The sequence below is a fragment of the Lygodium microphyllum genome, chromosome 30 (assembly GCF_053477565.2).
Source record: "Lygodium microphyllum isolate KBCC chromosome 30, Lygodium_microphyllum_v1.1.10, whole genome shotgun sequence".
Classification (NCBI taxonomy): Eukaryota; Viridiplantae; Streptophyta; class Polypodiopsida; order Schizaeales; family Lygodiaceae; genus Lygodium; species Lygodium microphyllum.
In genome coordinates, this window is record NC_141164.1 from 23,533,010 (window position 1) to 23,550,890 (window position 17,881).

General features: G+C 36.7%; 1 long non-coding RNA gene across 1 annotated transcript; it reads left to right on the plus strand.

The window, feature by feature from the left end:
- The first annotated feature begins 8,198 nt into the window (after window positions 1-8,198).
- On the plus strand, window positions 8,199-11,671 carry LOC148009622 (uncharacterized). The gene is made up of 3 exons (XR_015689692.1): window positions 8,199-10,835; window positions 11,091-11,307; window positions 11,554-11,671. It is a non-coding gene; the product is annotated as an uncharacterized LOC148009622 (long non-coding RNA).
- Window positions 11,672-17,881: the final 6,210 nt, after the last annotated feature.

The following is a 17,881-nucleotide window of genomic DNA, read 5'->3' on the forward strand; positions in this document are numbered from 1 at the left end:
CCCCCTTTATAACTTGTACTGCCTATACCAAATATCCACGTCATAGTGCTCTGATCACCCCATTAAGTGATGCACTAGGAATACTAGTCTCTAAATGGTCTCATGGCCATGCTAGATCATCATCAACACTTAAGAAAAGTGAGTCATTAGTGTATTGAGAAAAAATTACTAAATAGAGAATGCATAATAAGCAATCAATTTAGTGACAAATATAGCCGAAATAAGAAAGAAACTAGGGAGGTAATGGATGAAGGACATGAATCTGACTGTAAAAATGTTCTTTTTGGTGGTTTCACATTTTTATGCATTATTCATTATAAATAATGACTTTTTAGATATAAAGTGAGTAACTGTGATGTCATGGTGTCAAATATGAGTTAATGATTCAAATGGTTTAAATACATTTTTATTTATTTTCTTACCATTACATGAAATTATGGCTTTCTCTAATCAATGGCAATAGCATCAAACCATATAGATTCAAATTAATTTTTGGTAACTTATGAGCTTCATAATTTTCACATTAAACTATATTTTTTTACAAGATTCAAATATATACATAAACATTGAGTATTCTCATAATCATGACTAATACTAATAATTAAGATAAGGAATTTTTCCATGTTGCAAAGGTGATGCGAAAAAAGTGTGAAGAGGTTAACTTGCACTTGGTTGATATTCTTGATCTTCATCAAGCATACACCACAATGATCAATAGACTTGAAAATTGATAACTAATTATTTAAAGTTAATCATTGATTATAAAAGTTAAAAAATAATTAATTAAAATTATAAAATTAGTTCATTATAAAAATTAATTATAAAGCTAGTTATAGAGAGGGAAAGAGACAAAGATAAAAAATAATGCTTAATTATAAAATTAAAATGGCTAAATTCATTAATCATAATTGTAGAAATAGTTAATTACATAGAGTGGGAGAGAGAGAAAGAGGAAGAGCATAGAAGGGAAGAGAGAGTGTGTGGAGAGAGTAGAGGGGGAGGAAGAGAGAGAGTGGAGGGGGGATAGAGAGAGTGGATAGAGAAATGGAAAAGATTAAAAGAATAGAGAAAAAGGTGCGAGAGAAAGAGAGAGTAGAGATAGAAACTAGAAGAGTGTGTGAAGAGAGAGAGAGAGAGAGAGAGAGAGAGAGAGAGAGAGAGAGAGAGAACTAAAGTGTAGGGAGAGTAGAGAGAATGGAGACAAAAACATTTGGTTGAAAGAGAGTAGAGAGAGTAAAGAGAGAAAAAGAGAGAAGATAGAAAGAGAGAGTAAAGAGAGAAGATAGAAAGAGAGGGTAAAGAGTAGAGAGAAAGTGGAGAGAGAAAGAGAGTACAAAGATAATGAGAGGAGAAAGAGTAGAGACAATGGAGACAAAAACATAGGGTTGAAAGAGAATAGAGAGAGTAAAGAAAGAAAATGAGAGAAAGTGGAGAGAGAAAATGAGAGGAGAGAGAGTGGAGAGAGAAAGAGAGTACAAAGAAAATGAGAGGAGAAAGAGTAGAGAGAATGGAGACAAAAACATAGGGTCAAAAGAGAGTAGAGAGAGTAAACAGAGAAAAAGAGCGAAGATAGAAAGAGAGGGAAAAGAGTAGAGAGAAAATGAGAGGAGAGAGAGTACAAAGATAATAAAGAGAGAAAGAGAGAGGAGAGAGGGTAAAGAGAAAGAGAGAGTAGAGAGAGAATGAGTAGAGAGTAGAGCTTATAGAAGGATTTGGTAGATAATTGAAGTGTTAAGAGTATAGTTATTCTTATTCATTTTAAAAACATGACACTCTTATGCCTACTTATGGAATTGAGCTACTGGTAAGACATTTATAATGTGAGCTACTTCATTACCTACTGAAAATATTAGGACTATGCGCAAAGTCACAAGTTATCAACTCCTTTCATCCAACACATTATAGAAACATTTGCCTTGCTGCTTAGTACTAGTCTAATTGCATTAATCTTAATTATTTAGGATAGAGAAGCAATGCGCACAAACAATAAAATGTTGGAAGGTTACCTACTAGTAAGTTAGATTGGGGTTTGGATGGTGAAGAAAAGGCCCATGGTTTTCCAACTTGTACATATACAAAAAACAATAATCTTCCTCTTCAGCTTCAATAGTGCATTCAGCAATGTGAGTACAAACTGGAATGTTGGTAATATGATGTCTACCATGTGTGTAAAAAAGGGAGAAGAGGAGGCTGAGTTACCATGATAGATAGTTTTAGTGCTAATGTTTACCAATTGGCTAAAATTTTATACATTTTCACTTTTGTGTTTAAAAGTTGAGCAGGGTGAGTGTATTTCCCCATATCTCTCTATGGTATAGGAAGGTTATGAAGTCTCCTCATACCAATGATATGATAGAAATTTCTAGGGAAATAGGTTAAAGTCATCGCCAATATTTATAAGGAAAGATTCGCCAATTATCTTATAGCTAAATCTTATATAAATTATGACTATGTATGGGTACAACATCCTAACATTTCAATAGAAGATCACACCAAAATTTAATGTGAATAAAGCTATATTGATTAAAAGGTAAGGGTTAGTTTGCTATTCTTATAGTAATAAACTTTAGAGTAATAATTCAAATTGGGGTAAAGACAGATGGTTGGGGTTTGTATAGATAATGTAATGTTGCACTCTAGTTTATCAATATAATATCCATGGAAATTTTCTCACAAAAAAGTTGAGCTGTGTATTTCGTGATGTGTGAAGTTACTACTAAGATGTGTGAAGTTAGACCATGGATATTTCCTCAAGCTAACCTATACAATTATACAAATATGCATTGAGTAATTCATGAAATTCAAGGCTTGAGATTATTAAGGTACAATCCTAATATTGATCCTTGTTTTTTATATGTAATCTTACAAAAAATAGTGATCAAGGAATGTGAGTACAACCTTTTAGGACTAATGAATGCATGCTTTATGTCTCTTCTTCATGAGGATAATTAAGTAATAAGACTCATAGCATAAAAACATAAAAATAAGTTATGGCTAATTCTTCCTACATGCACTTCATTAGTAATGATGGTGAAATTGATATGCTACCAACAACTGTTGAGACCTGAGATAAAGGGGCCAATAGACTGTCATCATAAGAGTTTCCCATTTATATCTTTTTTCTCCATGTGAGGTACATAAATTTTTTAATAGTCAAACTATACACCATAAGGCGGTGAAATAATTTTTTTTGGAGAATGTTCATATGGTTATGAAGTAAACCCAATTAGAAATCAAGGTTTCACAAAAGAGTGAAAATGAGAGGTCAATAGAGTGACACTCAAGGATGCATTGGTTTGAGGTTTTACAAAATCCAAAAATTCTAAAAATAGCATGGCCCCATGGTTTGCCTCATAGTAACCTTATATGCAGTGCATGACAATTTGTATCATAGTTCTAAGTAGCTTTCAATTTGCATATTTTGTCTAAAAGTATCACTAAAGTTTGGATGGGGTGCACTTTGTCCTTTGGGTGCATCACCTTATTGGCCCCTTTTCCCTAGTTAACTTGCAACTTGCTCCCTTATACGAGGTGGATCTTCATATCTCAAGGGATGTAGCATAAGGTGAGGTTGTCATAGTAATTTCCCACGAGAATATTGGTAGTATCATATATAGCTTTCACAATAAGGTTTGTTGTGACATAGCCCACTAGCATGTTGGTAGTATCATATACAACTTGTGAGAAATAAGAGAGAGAACATGTCTCTCTCTCTCTCTCTCTCTCTCTCTCTCTCTCTCTCTCTCTCTCTCTCTCTCTCTCTCTCTCTCTCTCTCTCTCTCTCTCTCTCTCTCTCTCTCTCTCTCTCTAGACACACACACACAAAAATTAAGCCTCATGCAACACTATTGGCTTATTTTGGAGAGTTAATGTAGTGTTCAAAGTGCAACATTTCCATTTATGTTCATTTTTGCTCCATAAGTTCAACCCACAAAATAAATCTTATAACATGAGTAGGTTGCATAAAATATCCATGGTGGATCTTCACAAGAAATTGTTGGGAGTTGTCCTTCCAAGCCTCACCATTTTGGAATAGTTAATCATCATGCACATCAATAAGCTAGAGTCTTGATTAAGGGCATATGAGGGCTTGACTAGTACAAAAAGGGGGATTGGAATGTATGTAACATGAGTGTGTATACTCAGATATGGGAAAAGAGAGTGTGTTCAAACATGACATAAAGGATAGGGGACATTCTATGATGGGTTGTCTAGGGAGTATAATAACCATAGGGGGAACTACTCAAAAGAGTCTAGAATGCACATTTAAAATCCATGGTTTTAGAAGGGATGCCCAAGCAGTAATGGGATATACGGTATTTTTGGAAGGACTGAACATGTTGTCACAAATGTGAGAGAGGTGTATAAGGGAAAGAGAAAGGTGTTTGATAGTGTTGGCACAACATTTGTTGAAATAAAAGAACACAACATGTTTGGTAGAGAGAGGAGCACATGGAGGGGTCAGCATGGTGTCATGCATTGATCTAGGTGTCAAAAGATGAGGATGGTGTCCCACATGTGATCAATGTGTTTGAGGGTGTTCACATGCCATTTGTGAGAATAAATGGAATCATTACATGTATTTTGAGGGGGGGGGGGGGGGGTGGGTGCTTAGAAGTTAGCATCTAAATTGCATGGAACAAATTCTTAGGTGTTCAAGAGCGATACCTATTATATGTGGCAAAGGCACCACCTATGGCTAGTATATTGATTAGCTTCTCAAGGTGATCCAATTCCTTGAGTTGGTTGTCACATGGAGTGGCATAAGTTCAATGTGGATACTTGTGATTTGATATTAGAAAGAGAGCACTCAACTTATACCTTAATCATAGTGCTACACATGTAATATGATAATCATCCATACATTGAGTTTCAAAAATTTTGCAGTTATCAGGGTAGAGTGGGTAGTAATCAGGGTAGAGTGGGTAGTTTAGAATCATCCATACATTGAGTTTCAAAAAATTTGTAGTAATCAGGGTAGAGTGGGTAGTTTAGAATCATCCATACATTGAGTTTCAAAAATTTTGTAGTAATCATGGTAGAGTGGGTAATGTTGTAGTAATCAGGGTAGAGTGGGTTGTTTAGAATTTGAAAAAAATCAATGTTAGAGAGAACCATTGAGAAATCCTATATTATACAACAAAAGGCTCAAGTATTGCTAAGAAATCTAGTCACTCATGGAAGGATATCCTTAATCAAATGGAGTAGAAAGAAAACGTATTGGCACATGCATCATTTTTCATTACATGCCATTGGATTACCACATAAGTGCTTATGGTAAGGCATCAATTATTATAAATTATAAAGTGACTTATGTATTGCTTTCGGAAGGGATTAAACATTGCAAGGAACTTTGAGATATGACTAGACTATATAGTACTTACAAGGGAAATATATGGGTTGTCAAACTAGCCTCTTAAATTGAAATTGCATAATATAAGGAAGGATTGTCACTCTTCTTATTCTTTCAATACAAATGCTGTAGCAAGTGGGTGGGTAAAGTTTAGTGTGGGAGTAACAATGGTGTATTCCATTTGGATAAGCAACGATATTGGCATGTATGCCCTTATTGGTGTGAGCGGCAAGATGACTACAAAATGGTATTTGAATTCCATCAAGGGTTAGGTTATAGGAGATTCCATTTGCTAGGAAGCATGCTTCTTATGTACAGAGTTTCCTAGTGTTAGGTAAAACATATGCACAAACTAGATACCATGGAAATAAACTATTGTTATATTTGACATCTAACCATTAGTATATTTGATAACCATTAGTATATTTGACATCTAGACATAGTAAATGGTGTGCCTAAGTCTAGATGTTTTGAAGAAATGGATTTGGCTCCTTTTGTCGGTTTGAAACACCTTGCACAGTTAATGTTATAGTATGAGATTCTATCATTGTTTCATTTCAACAAATTTACTTTACAAAAATATTATAATTCACTAAATTCTCTTTTTTCATATCACCAACTTTTGCACTTGCCTTTATTCTTAATCAAGCAAATAAATGGCTACTTGGCAACTTAACATTGTTAATGGGAAATTTATTTCTATACAAAAAGGAAAGTTTACGTTGAGTTGAAGATGTGGTTGCAGTCTTATGTGCGAAAGGATAACAATAGCATCGATTTATTTTTAAATGTAATTTGACAAACGTGAAAGCTATGGATCAAGAAAAGGCCACCTAGTGGTAGGCAACCTTAAGGGAGGAAAAAGTTATGTTTGCTTGTTGCACACACTTCCATGGGTATTATGTGTAGTGCAACATTGGAAATAGCCAATTTTATCATCAATTAGCAAAGGCACGATTTATTAGTTAAGTTTTAAACTTTTATTTTCAGAAGATGGTGTAAACCTAAGTGAGCTACCTATGAGTTGTGTCAAGAAAATCCAAATAAGTTGCCACTAAATGTTTAATTAAGATCGTGGAACCAACTATTAATTAACAATCAAAGTCATAAGGTTTAGATTGCCAATATTTGTTCCAAGTAGCTTTGTCTCACATGAGAAATGTGTCAAAACACATCAAAAAGTTAGTCTAGTGAAGTCTATCTTGTTGCCCACTTTTGCAAAGCTCTCATTCCGTGTTGTTTTAGTCATGCATGTAAACTTGAAACAACAGTTGTGTTCTTCAATGCTTTGGAGTAAAAAGTGACAATCTCCCTTGAAAAACATAAATGGAAGTGGCTTATTCAAGTTGTCAAATAGTGAAACTCATTTTAGAAAGAGGCATATTCTATTTTATACCCAAGTCTTATTTGTTGTAACATCAAAGTTGATTGATTTTAAGGGCCATATGTTTCCTTAGCAATAAACAAGACCATTTGCATGAATGCTTTAAGGAGGATACTTTCGAATATCTTCTAATTCTTACCTAAAGGACGTTGAGAAATAAAGTACTACAAGATCCTTAGTTCTTTAAAACTTTCCAAGGGTCACGGAGTAAAATTTTAGTTGAAGCATCTAACTTTCTAAGCACTAGCCAAGAGAGCATTAGGAAAGTTGAAACGAATAAAGTATTCAAAGAACGGTGTGTAATAAAAAGTAAAATTTGACATAAAGAGTTAAAGAAATGAAAGGGGAATTAAGATTACACAACCCAAAAATCCTAACCAAGCTTTCATAATGGCATGAAAGCACCACGTCTCATAGGGGGAGGTAAATGCTAAAGCTATCATTATAAAAGAAAAGATCAACAAGGCAAGAAACACATTCTTTTGTGGCTGGTGGAAATGGTTCTATATCTACACAAATTCTTGAAGAAAGTACTAGAAATGTGCAAAATTTCTGACCGAAGTACTGCAGATGTAGTGGAAAGTCTATGATTTTATACGTACAAAAAAATCCTGAACAAAGTACTGTAAAGATATTGCAAAAGTTCATTGAGTAGATTCCGAGAAAAAACAAGAGGGAAACTCGAGAGAAGCAAATAGGAGGGATGAAGGTGAGAAAGCTAAAAGTTTTTCTTTTCACTTGTATAACTAGAAATGTAGGCATTGTGTGGCTAAGATGCTATTGGAGGTGAGATCATAAACAAGATTCCCACATTTGGGGTAATCAACAAAAGGTGTAAATTATATGTATATATTTAAATGCCTTCCCATTCCCACTTGTTCCTTTCAATGAAAAACTTTTTCCAGCATTGATGTTTTAGTTTTTGGTGCAAGTGAAATTGTAGGAGTGTTTGTATATAAGGACGTGGAGTCGTGGTGAATTTTCTTTAATAGCTAGATCATAGCTAGTCCTGTCTTCCTTCCCTCCTTCGCTCTCTCTCTCTCTGTGTGTGTGTGTGTGTGCGTGCGCGCGCGCCTCTTGGAAGGAGTAGAGAAGCCTTTGTATGTTGCATCTCTTCTCCTTGTATCTCAGATTCCCAACATGAAAGAGAGAGACACTCTCATGCTCAGGAGCAACGATGGGTTTGAGTTTGTGCTTGACAAGCACGTTGCTATGGCCTCCGACAGCTTGAGAGCGTTGCTCACGTTGTCAGGTTGGCGCTCTCTCTCTCTCTCTCTCTCTCTCTCTCTCTCTCGCGTGATCATAAACCCTTGCCATTTGGTGGCTAATCCACCATTGCTTTTCTTGCAGGAAGCTTGAAGGAGGCTGAGGTAGGCGAAGTGAGGTTTCGGGACGTGAGTGGTGAGACCCTAGAGCAAGTCTGCCAATACTTGTGCGCATGGTGCTCCGACGAATTAGACGCCTAAACCTCTCTCTAGTACTCCTCTATAATTAAGCTTAATTAAGCCCCATCTCTCTAGGTATGGCTCCTTATTAGTCTAGCCCCTTAGTTAACCTAACTTTGTCCTCATGAACCTCTCATTGGTCCATTCTTCAAGATTACCCACTTATCTACATCGTAATTGCTAATGTGTAGCCATAGTCCGAATTCATGGCATCTTATTTATGCAAAGTCTTATAATTATTTCCTCATGTGCGACCAGTGGTTGATTTTATAAATGTTCTCTCCATGGCATACTATCTAGGTAAAGTTCTATAACTATTTCTCATCTAGAATTCATGGTTGATTTTATAAACGTCTTCAAGAATACGTATAAAGTTTCTAGGAAGGGTATGATAAGAAATGGGATGTTCCCCTATTGTAGGTGTTTGGGGGTGTGTGTGTGTGTGTGTGCACCTTACCTTTCAAGTAAAAAGAAGGATAAGGGAAGCTCCCTTCTAGGCCATTAATAAGCCTCAATTTTGCGTACAAACATCCAAGCTTTCTTTTTTGTCATGTGAAATGTGGTATGGCTTGCTACATTTGACATGAGCCAAACTCTCATACAAACTTTTAGATTGTTTTAAATTGCCTTCTAGATATTTATGATCTACTATGTGTGAGTATGTTGCACATGGGATATGAAGTAGGTGAATATATAATGTTAAATACCTTAGTTTCTTCCACTCTTTTATCACCTTTCAAGGATTTTGAAAATGTCAAAGGGAGATTGGGATGTGTGTAGAGTTTATGGCACAAGGAAATAATTGGTAACCTCTAAAGGGTTCTTAGAAAACTCCATGCTTTTGCAAAGACTATACTCTTTGCTTATGATGTATGGCTAGCATAGCCTTACCAACAAACATAAAGATGTTGAAAGCCACATCCAAGTCACCTCTAGTTTTACATGAGATTCTTTCATTAATCTATCTATGCTTATTTGTTAATAGTAATTTATTCTACTCTAATAAATGTAAAATTACCTAATTACCATTGTGGAAGTTACCAAAAGACCCTTCAAATTTCAAAACCACCCAATTTTTTTTTGCTCGAATTCCAATATATATTTCATCCTAGCTAGAATTCCCAATGTTTGCATGATTTTCCAACACACCTCTTAACATAGTATTATTTCTAAGTCTATAATCTTTTGTGACATTTTGAGATTAATTGTGTTCCATTGGTGCAAGGTGATTCTATGAGGATTTTTCATTTCATTGTGTATTGATGAGATAAATGATCCCATGATTCATTTAGACAAATGCAATTATGTGTTAGCTCATTTGAGGTAAATCTTGATTCAAGGACTCAAAGTAAGATCCTTTGTTATAAAACATAATGGGCTAGGTGAATTTCAAAAGAAAAAAGGTGTGAGGATCTTTGGGTAGTTTTTAATCTTTTAGGGGCAACTTTGGAATCTTGACAAAATCCAAGGGCATTTTGTGATTTTTTCCTTTGATGTTACTATGCTCTAACATGATTACTTAGGAAATTTTCTTGAAAGAAAGAGACTTATCTTCATATGGGATGCAATAGGGCCACAATGCTTAGGCTCTACGAAGGTTCACATTTCCATTTGTAGACCCTCATGCTTGCTCACTTGAATCTTCACATTCTTTTGTAACATTATTTTGAATGTCCTTTGCAAAGCAATGCTTACAAAGTCTCATAAGTAGGCTTTTTCTTAATGAAAGAACTATAGTACAAAGATTCTATTGATACATATGTTGTAAGAGGAGAAAGTCATGGGTAACGTCTAATGTCTCATCAATATGAAGATGCTTGAAAATAAGGTACTAGAAAGGAAATTTGGGTGTGTTATGCATCATGTGAAGATCACAATCTATGAAGTGACTACGAACATATGAAGTCGTCACACCCTACTAAGATGAGTTGATCAAGTCAAGGGGCCAATGTTTATCTTATTATCTTGAAGGGGTATTGACTCAATAACATATGCAAGCTATGTCAACAAGGCATCTCGCATTGAATGTAAAACAATTTTTCTAACATAGTACTCTATCCCTTTTGTATAGCTTAGGAAAATGAGTTTTATCTTAAACTTGAATGATTGGCTGCTTGCTAGATGATGAATTAATTCGAGCTATACTAAATGCATGTAGTCAATATTTGAGTGTCCAATCATAAGATAGCTATTGATTATTTCGTATAGACAATTAGCTAGTACTTTGGTTCAATCAAAGCATCTTCATATTATTGAATGATACCTAAAAATCCCTATGATCATAACTATGACCCTCACCAAAGGCAAAGAATGTATAAGAGAAATAGCTTTTTGTAAGCCTTACCACCATGATGTGTACACCAAACAGAAAGAACATGACCCACACTTTGGAAAGTTTATTGGTAAGATGTAATGGTATTGGTTTGGTCTCTACTAGGGGTTTGGATGTAAATTCTAATGGCTTGATGTAACTCACACTTTGGAAAACTTCTTGGGGAGCTCCAATGGAATTGGATTAGTCCCTACTAGGTGCTTGATATATATTTCTAATAGTTTCATCAATGTTTAATATATCATGACTTGCTTGTAGACTATGCACTTCAAAAGGAGTTGAAGGAAGAGAAACTATTTTCAAAATCAAAGTCTAGAAATGGTAATGTCTATCTACTTGAAATACTAGCCATTAACATTTGATGCAGCAATCACTATTTATTATCATGCTTAGTGTATTGCCACTAATTTATAGAATCTACAATCAGAAAAAAGAAGCCAAGGAGGACTTAAACCCACTAGTATTATCTGACTCAATGATCATTCACGCCCATATTTAAAATATAATAGACATTTACCTTTTTTGGTAGTTTTTTAAAATAGATCTCATATTTGGTATCCTTACTCATCGATGTAGATGGAAATAAAGATTCACAAAGCATGGGGGAAGACCATGATGATGAAAAATAAGTTATTTGTGCATCCAAGAATATAGAAGTGGCTACACCAAAGATCCCATTCCTTACACAAGCGTTTGGATTGCCAAATAGGCTAAGCAAAAAAGGCAAGATCAAAGAAATGTGAAGACCTAGAGGAAATTTCTAACTTGGTTGAAGCCACTTGACAAATGAAAGGTGACACAACTATCAAATTCAAAAGAACTTTGGCTTCATGATAGGCACATTGTAAACTATAGTCATCATTTTTACCATTGTTGTGATGCATTTCTCTTTTTTTAATTGTAAAAAATGCTTGTATAAAATGTGGACTTTTTGTCTCCTTGTGGAGATGAGGTGTTCAATGACTTTATTTAATAGAGGTTTTAAAATAAATACGCTTGACATAGATGACTGAATACATGTGGTACTTTCTTCATTTAGGATTGGTGATCAGCAATATCTCAATACAAAATCTTCAAATGATTGTAAGTCCATGCTAAAGAGAAACAACATAGCCATGTGGCTACCCAAGCATGTATCCATATTGAGAATGAAAAAAATGTTGGTCTAGTGATGCATGTTATCATTGCGAATAGTAAGTGTTGAGAACAATTACATAGGGATGCAAGTCTATGATATGACTTTTGCATATGCAAAAAATGATAATTTGTGTATTGATGATTATCAACATCTAAATACAAAATCTTCAAACGATGTATAGGTGCATTGTAATGTGCCTATGAAACTCACCCTTGATAGCATGGTAGCCCATCAAGAGATGGACCTTGGAATATCACGGACTTGGCTACTTTAGGATTGCTTGAGTCTACCTCATTGGAGAAGGTCTAGCTAATTTCCACGAAGATTGACCTAATTAAACATAATGTCCCTGAATAATACTATAATCACCTAATAGTTTATCTGGACTTGTCAATCGTTGTGAGTAATTACTTTTGCAAATTGACCTAAATTGAAGTAGACCTATGTCACACTTGATTACAAGAGAAAAACACATAATCTATACCTTGGGGCCATCCTTCCAAATAAGCGGGGTTCCTAGGATGTACACAATATTTTTATTTGCATAGTGTGTATGCATAACATCTTTTGGAGAAAAACACATAATCTATACCTTGGGGCCACCCTTGCCTTGATGACCATCTCCCTAAGAAGAAACTTGGAGCCACGACACCCCAGGAGAAATTTTGCAATACCTTACTGTATTTTTTCCTACCTCCAATTAGTCCTATACATTTTACTCTACAACCTAGGGGATCCTCTTGCATATTGCCCATAAGACCAGATTCATGGTATGCTACACTATTGTGAATTGCTCAATCTATGGGTTTGAGACATCTTGTTTTATGATTGCATAGTGCAATGTTTTTGCATCCTTTTTCTATTACCCCATCAAATGAGATCTTTCAAGGGCAGCCTTTTTATCATTGCTCCTTGGTATCAGAACAGGCTGCCCTTGAAAGATCTCATTTGATGGGGTACCAGAACAGGGTCACTAGAACTCCCATTGAAAATAGGTCTTTCAGTACTTGACAATGCTAGTACAGGAGGCAATGACTACTCAGACCTCCCCCCAGACATACAGAACCTAAACCTAGGACTTCATGCCTTAATTGACGGTCCCCAATAAACAGAAAGAACGCACCCTTACATACAGAACCTAAATCTAGGACTTCATGCCTTAATTGATGGTCCCCAATAAACAGAAAGAATGCACCCTTACATACACATGTATCATTATTTGCTTAAGGGAAAAAAGACTTGAAAAGTGAACGAAACCACCTGGAATGGCCAGAAGAAGCTTCTTCGCAGCAAAGACTCCCTCCAACGACTTCGTCAACTTGTATGATGTAATCATTGAAACATCAAACCATTAAACATACCTGCACCAAACAGACATAGGGCCCTCTTGGCCTAAAGAAACATCACATTTCACTGCAAACTAACTGGACCTCTTGGCCTAAAGAAATCAAACATGAAAGCCTAGAAGCAACTGGACCTCTTGAACCAGCTCATATAGATCCCTCCTTGGAAGAAGGCAGATATACAAAAATACACTCTATTCCGAGGGGAAAAATAGGGCTTTCTGCCCTAGACTAAATGCATCAAGTTGTGACCCATCCCTCCTGCATATATAGCAAGAGGCGTATGCATAACATGTCATCGAACCAACCTATGGGTCCAAGATAATAGTGGTAGATGGGTCTCGGCTACTCTTCGCATTACCCATATCAACTATCGCTTGCCATGTAATGCGTGGTTTGATAAAACTCCCCACAAGTGACCAGGTCCTGTCTCATTATCCATAACAACGTCCGAACTAGGACCACAGTTGAAGAAGAGGTCCTCCTCATAAGCAAAATTAGCTAATGAATCCGCAAACTAATTCCAATAGCATGGAATCAGCTGAAGAGAGACACTCTCAAATTCATCAAGTAGGGTTATAGCAGTTTGATGATACATATGAAGGATAGGATTACGAACTGTATATGTCCCATTTAATTGATTTATGATTAGTTGGGAATTCCCTTTTACTAACAACCACCAAATGCCACCTTTCTTGGAAATATTTAGTCCCATAATCAAGGCTTTATACTCTGCCATGTTGTTAGTGAATCCTACCCTGAGATAAACAGCTAATTTTATTATAACTCTACGTCAGGGATCTTGGATAACTACTCCAACACTCCCTTTTTTATTAGGTCCCCTAGACGCTCCTTCAAAGGATAACGTGTATGTCCACAATGGTTTACACAGCCAGCCATCAAGAACTCTCCTATTTGTAATCATGATAATCAAAATTCAACATATTTAGATGGTCAACTGATGGCTCCATCCCACCTTCTTCATTAAACTCAACAGGGATACTTGTCAGGATTTGTAAACAGTGGTGGCTGAAAACTTTAATATCCCACACAAAGGTACTGTCTTCTTGCTCAACCACTTTGTATATTTTGCTCCACCAAATAAGCTTCCTCTGATGATATCGTTGCTCTAGATATGGGTGCTCCAAATAAGGTATTAACCACCCCCTTAACTAGTTTAAGGTCTCCTGCAGGTTTCAAATCAACCGGAGCATGGAGTTGCAATGCATTTGCCGCATTAGCATACTAAAAAATAATAAGGTTTAATCTTATTAAGATTAACCTTATTTTTAAATTCCACTCCCTGTAGATCAGCTAATAAAGTCATGGACTTATTGTTTCATATCCTAACTATCTTGTAAGGGCCATCCCATCTAGGTTCCAACTTTCTTGGAAATAGCTCCCTATGTGCATCGTAATACAGAACTAACTGTCTTTTTTTAAAGGTATATTTCTTTGCTTTTAGATCATGCAACTTCTTCATCCGATGTTTAAGTACCTCCTGGTGCAACAGACTCTGTAATTTAAGCTCATCCAAGTGGGCTATATTCGTAAACTACTCGAATAGGGCATCTCCATCACCCAAATATGATTGATTTCGAATCTTATGGTTGGCAACTCAATTTCCAAGGGCAAGAAACACTCCTCTCCATAAACTAATTTGAATGGGGTGTGGCCAATGGCTCGTTTAAACGTTGTGTTATACGCCCAATTTGCCATATATAATTTTGTATCCTAGTCCTGTTTCTTTTCGGAGACTATCCTGGATAGGATGCCCACAAGCTGCTTATTGGTACTTTCGACTTGTCCATTGTCTTGCAGATTATAGGGAGCCGTCTTGTTATGCTTGATCTTCCATACTTCAGTCAAGCTTTCAATTACCTTATTAAAAAAGTGATATCCACGGTCCGATACTATTTCCTTTGGCAGACCAAAACTGCAAATAATCTACTCAAGTAGGAAACTGGCAGTCTCTTTTGCATTGTCCTACCTCGTCGCCTGTTCTTCTGATCACTTTGTAAAGTAATCAGTGGCGACTATAACATATCTCTTCTGAGTAGTAGACGATGGGGTGGTAGGACCCACAAAGTTGATGCTCCACTTCTCAAATGGAAGGATAGCCATAATAGGCGTAAGTGGTCGCTTCCTATTCTCTCGATTGTCATGTCTTTGACATGTATCACATCTCTTAACATACCACCGATATCTAGCACTTAAATCCTTCTTTGCCGTCAACCAATATAGGAAGTGACCACTTACGCCTATTATGGCATTACACCTTCTCTAGGTGATTTATAAATCTGTCGTATAAAAAATCACCTTCTCATAGAGAATGTAATACCTGAACTTTTTGGTTGCAAATACCATCACAAGGCACAACTTCTCCATATAGGTATGGTTAATTTCCGATATGCCCAACTTCCAACTAGCAAAAGCTATTGGGTGATACCACTTTCCTCCCAAATTTGGGATAAACAGCAGCTCATACTATGCATAGTGGCTACTGAAAATATATAGAACACTTCACCCCTTTTAGGTGCTTTGGCAAGCTCCTGCTTCACATTGTCAAAAGATACTTTGCAAGCATCACTCCATGTAAACTGATAATTGAAGGACAATAGGTCGATTAGTGGCAATGCTCTTTCTACCAAGGCACTGATAAACCTTTGATAATACCTTATCGATGATAGAAAGTTATGTACTTCCTTTGGAGTACATGGCGGACTCATGGCGACTATGACCTTGATCTTTTCAGGGTTAGTCACAATCCCTACTGAAGTGACCACATGGCCTAACAATAGCCCATAAGGCACTCCAAAGACGCACTTTCGTGGATCAAGAGCTATGCAGAATTGTGTGCAATGCTCAAAACACCTCCGCAAAATAATCAACTGCCTTTCTCTAGTGGTGGCTGCCCCCATGTCATCAATGAATACTGTCAAATCCTCTAGGGAGATGCCACCAAAGGTCTGGTTGGCTATTCTTTGCCACGAACCAGGTGCATTACATAAACCAAATTCCATCACATGGTACGCAAAGGTACCAAATACAGTAATAAATGTCATTATAAGCTTGTCTTGCTCAACAATTGCCATTTGATTGTTGTGAGAAATGCGGGATCTAGAGCATGGAAAAACCGGAAGCTATGGAGGATGAAATGAGAAGTGTGGACTCATGTTGGAGAAGACAAAGACACTGTTTGTTACACAAGTGAATTAGGTTCCAAGATTGAGACTTGGACTCATAAACACAATCTTGTGTATGTGGACAATGACACTGACACTTCACTGGAAAGAAAAGAGTACTATCATTGCATTAAGAAAAGGAAGCAAGTACAATGCTTTATAGGAAAGTAGGAAACTGCAGTAGGCACCACTGTGCATATGGGATAGGTAAGCCTGCATGTCCTTAGCCGAGAAGCTCCATACAAAGAGGCTGTTTAGTGAGTGTGATTGCTGATTCTCAACACCCCTTCTCAATCACAACTAGAAAGGCACAAAGTGTGTAGAGGCTATAATGAGGACCACCTGCAAAGTGTGGGCACACCACAAACATGGTAGATACCAGAGGCTATGCAGAAAAGGTTAAGTGTGGGCACCAAAACATGATGGACATCCAGAGGCTGTAACAGGGGCCTCACAAAGTGTACAGGGACTGTAATGCCAAGTTACATGAGGAGTTTACAAAGCTTATGACAGGAAGCATTAGGGCAAGGAAATACAAGGCTTTTTAAAACAGTCTATCAGAGTTATGAGAGTAGAAGGACTGATGAGTCTTGTCCTTCCGATCCTGGTGGTCTTCATCTTCATCTTCTTCTTCCTTTGCTCCATTTTCTTCTTCTTCTTTGGCTGCGACTAGATAGGCCTTTTGGGATCTCTTTCTTGCGTGGAAAAACTTCTCGGTGTGTCCGGTCCTTTTGCAGAAGTCACAGAAGAGCTGATCCTTCTTGCCTTTGTACCTGTTGCCAACATATAATGCATGCTCATCTCTAGAGGTACTTGGTTCTTCCTTAGTTTTTAGCTTCTTTTCCTCTTCTAACAGTGATGCCTGGATATCAACAAGTTTAGGATTTGGCATGTTGATTAAAGTTGTTGATACATTATTATATTCAGGAGGCAAACTCTTAAGTAGAACACCGATGCAAACATCTTCATCCATTTTAATGTTGATTCTTGCAAGTTGGGTTAGGAGTCCTTCCATGTAATTAAGATGTGTGGCAAGTGATGTGCTGGACTTCATTTCAAGCTTGAAGAACTCAATCAGGAGACCATACTTTGATGATTTAGATTGTGCACCGAACAGGGTGTCAAGTCTTTTCCATGTATCCTGTGAGGTCTCACAGTTATCCACATGGTGGATATAGTTGTCGTCTAGCTCGAGTTTGATAATGGCCTGGGCTGTGTCATCATTATTTTGCCAAGTAGTTGCAAGGTCCGCGTCCCAAGGTTTCTTCTCTTTGCCATTTGTGATGGCCCAGAGACCCTTTTTCATCAAGATGAGCTTGATGCGGGTTTGCCAGGTGTGAAAACCGACTCCTTTGAATCGAGCATTTGGAGAGTCTTTTCCCATGTTAGACTTATGGAAACAGTAGCAAATCAACTTCAGACTTATTAGATTTGAGCAGCAGAAGAGTTGGTTGAGAGACACAAGTGCTAAAAAACACTCACTGAGTGTCAATGAATACCAAATCTGCAAAGTCCTTTACTCTTTTTAAATCCAAGTGTAATATTCCCCTTCTTGATTTGATGCTGATACCTTCAAATCTGAGTGATAGTACTTTAATAAACTTCAGAGAGTATTGCTCAGTGATTAAAATCACTGTTGATAACTTCAGTGAGAGAAACAGTGAAAAATGTCAGAATTTTGAAGCTTTGGCTATGGCTTTT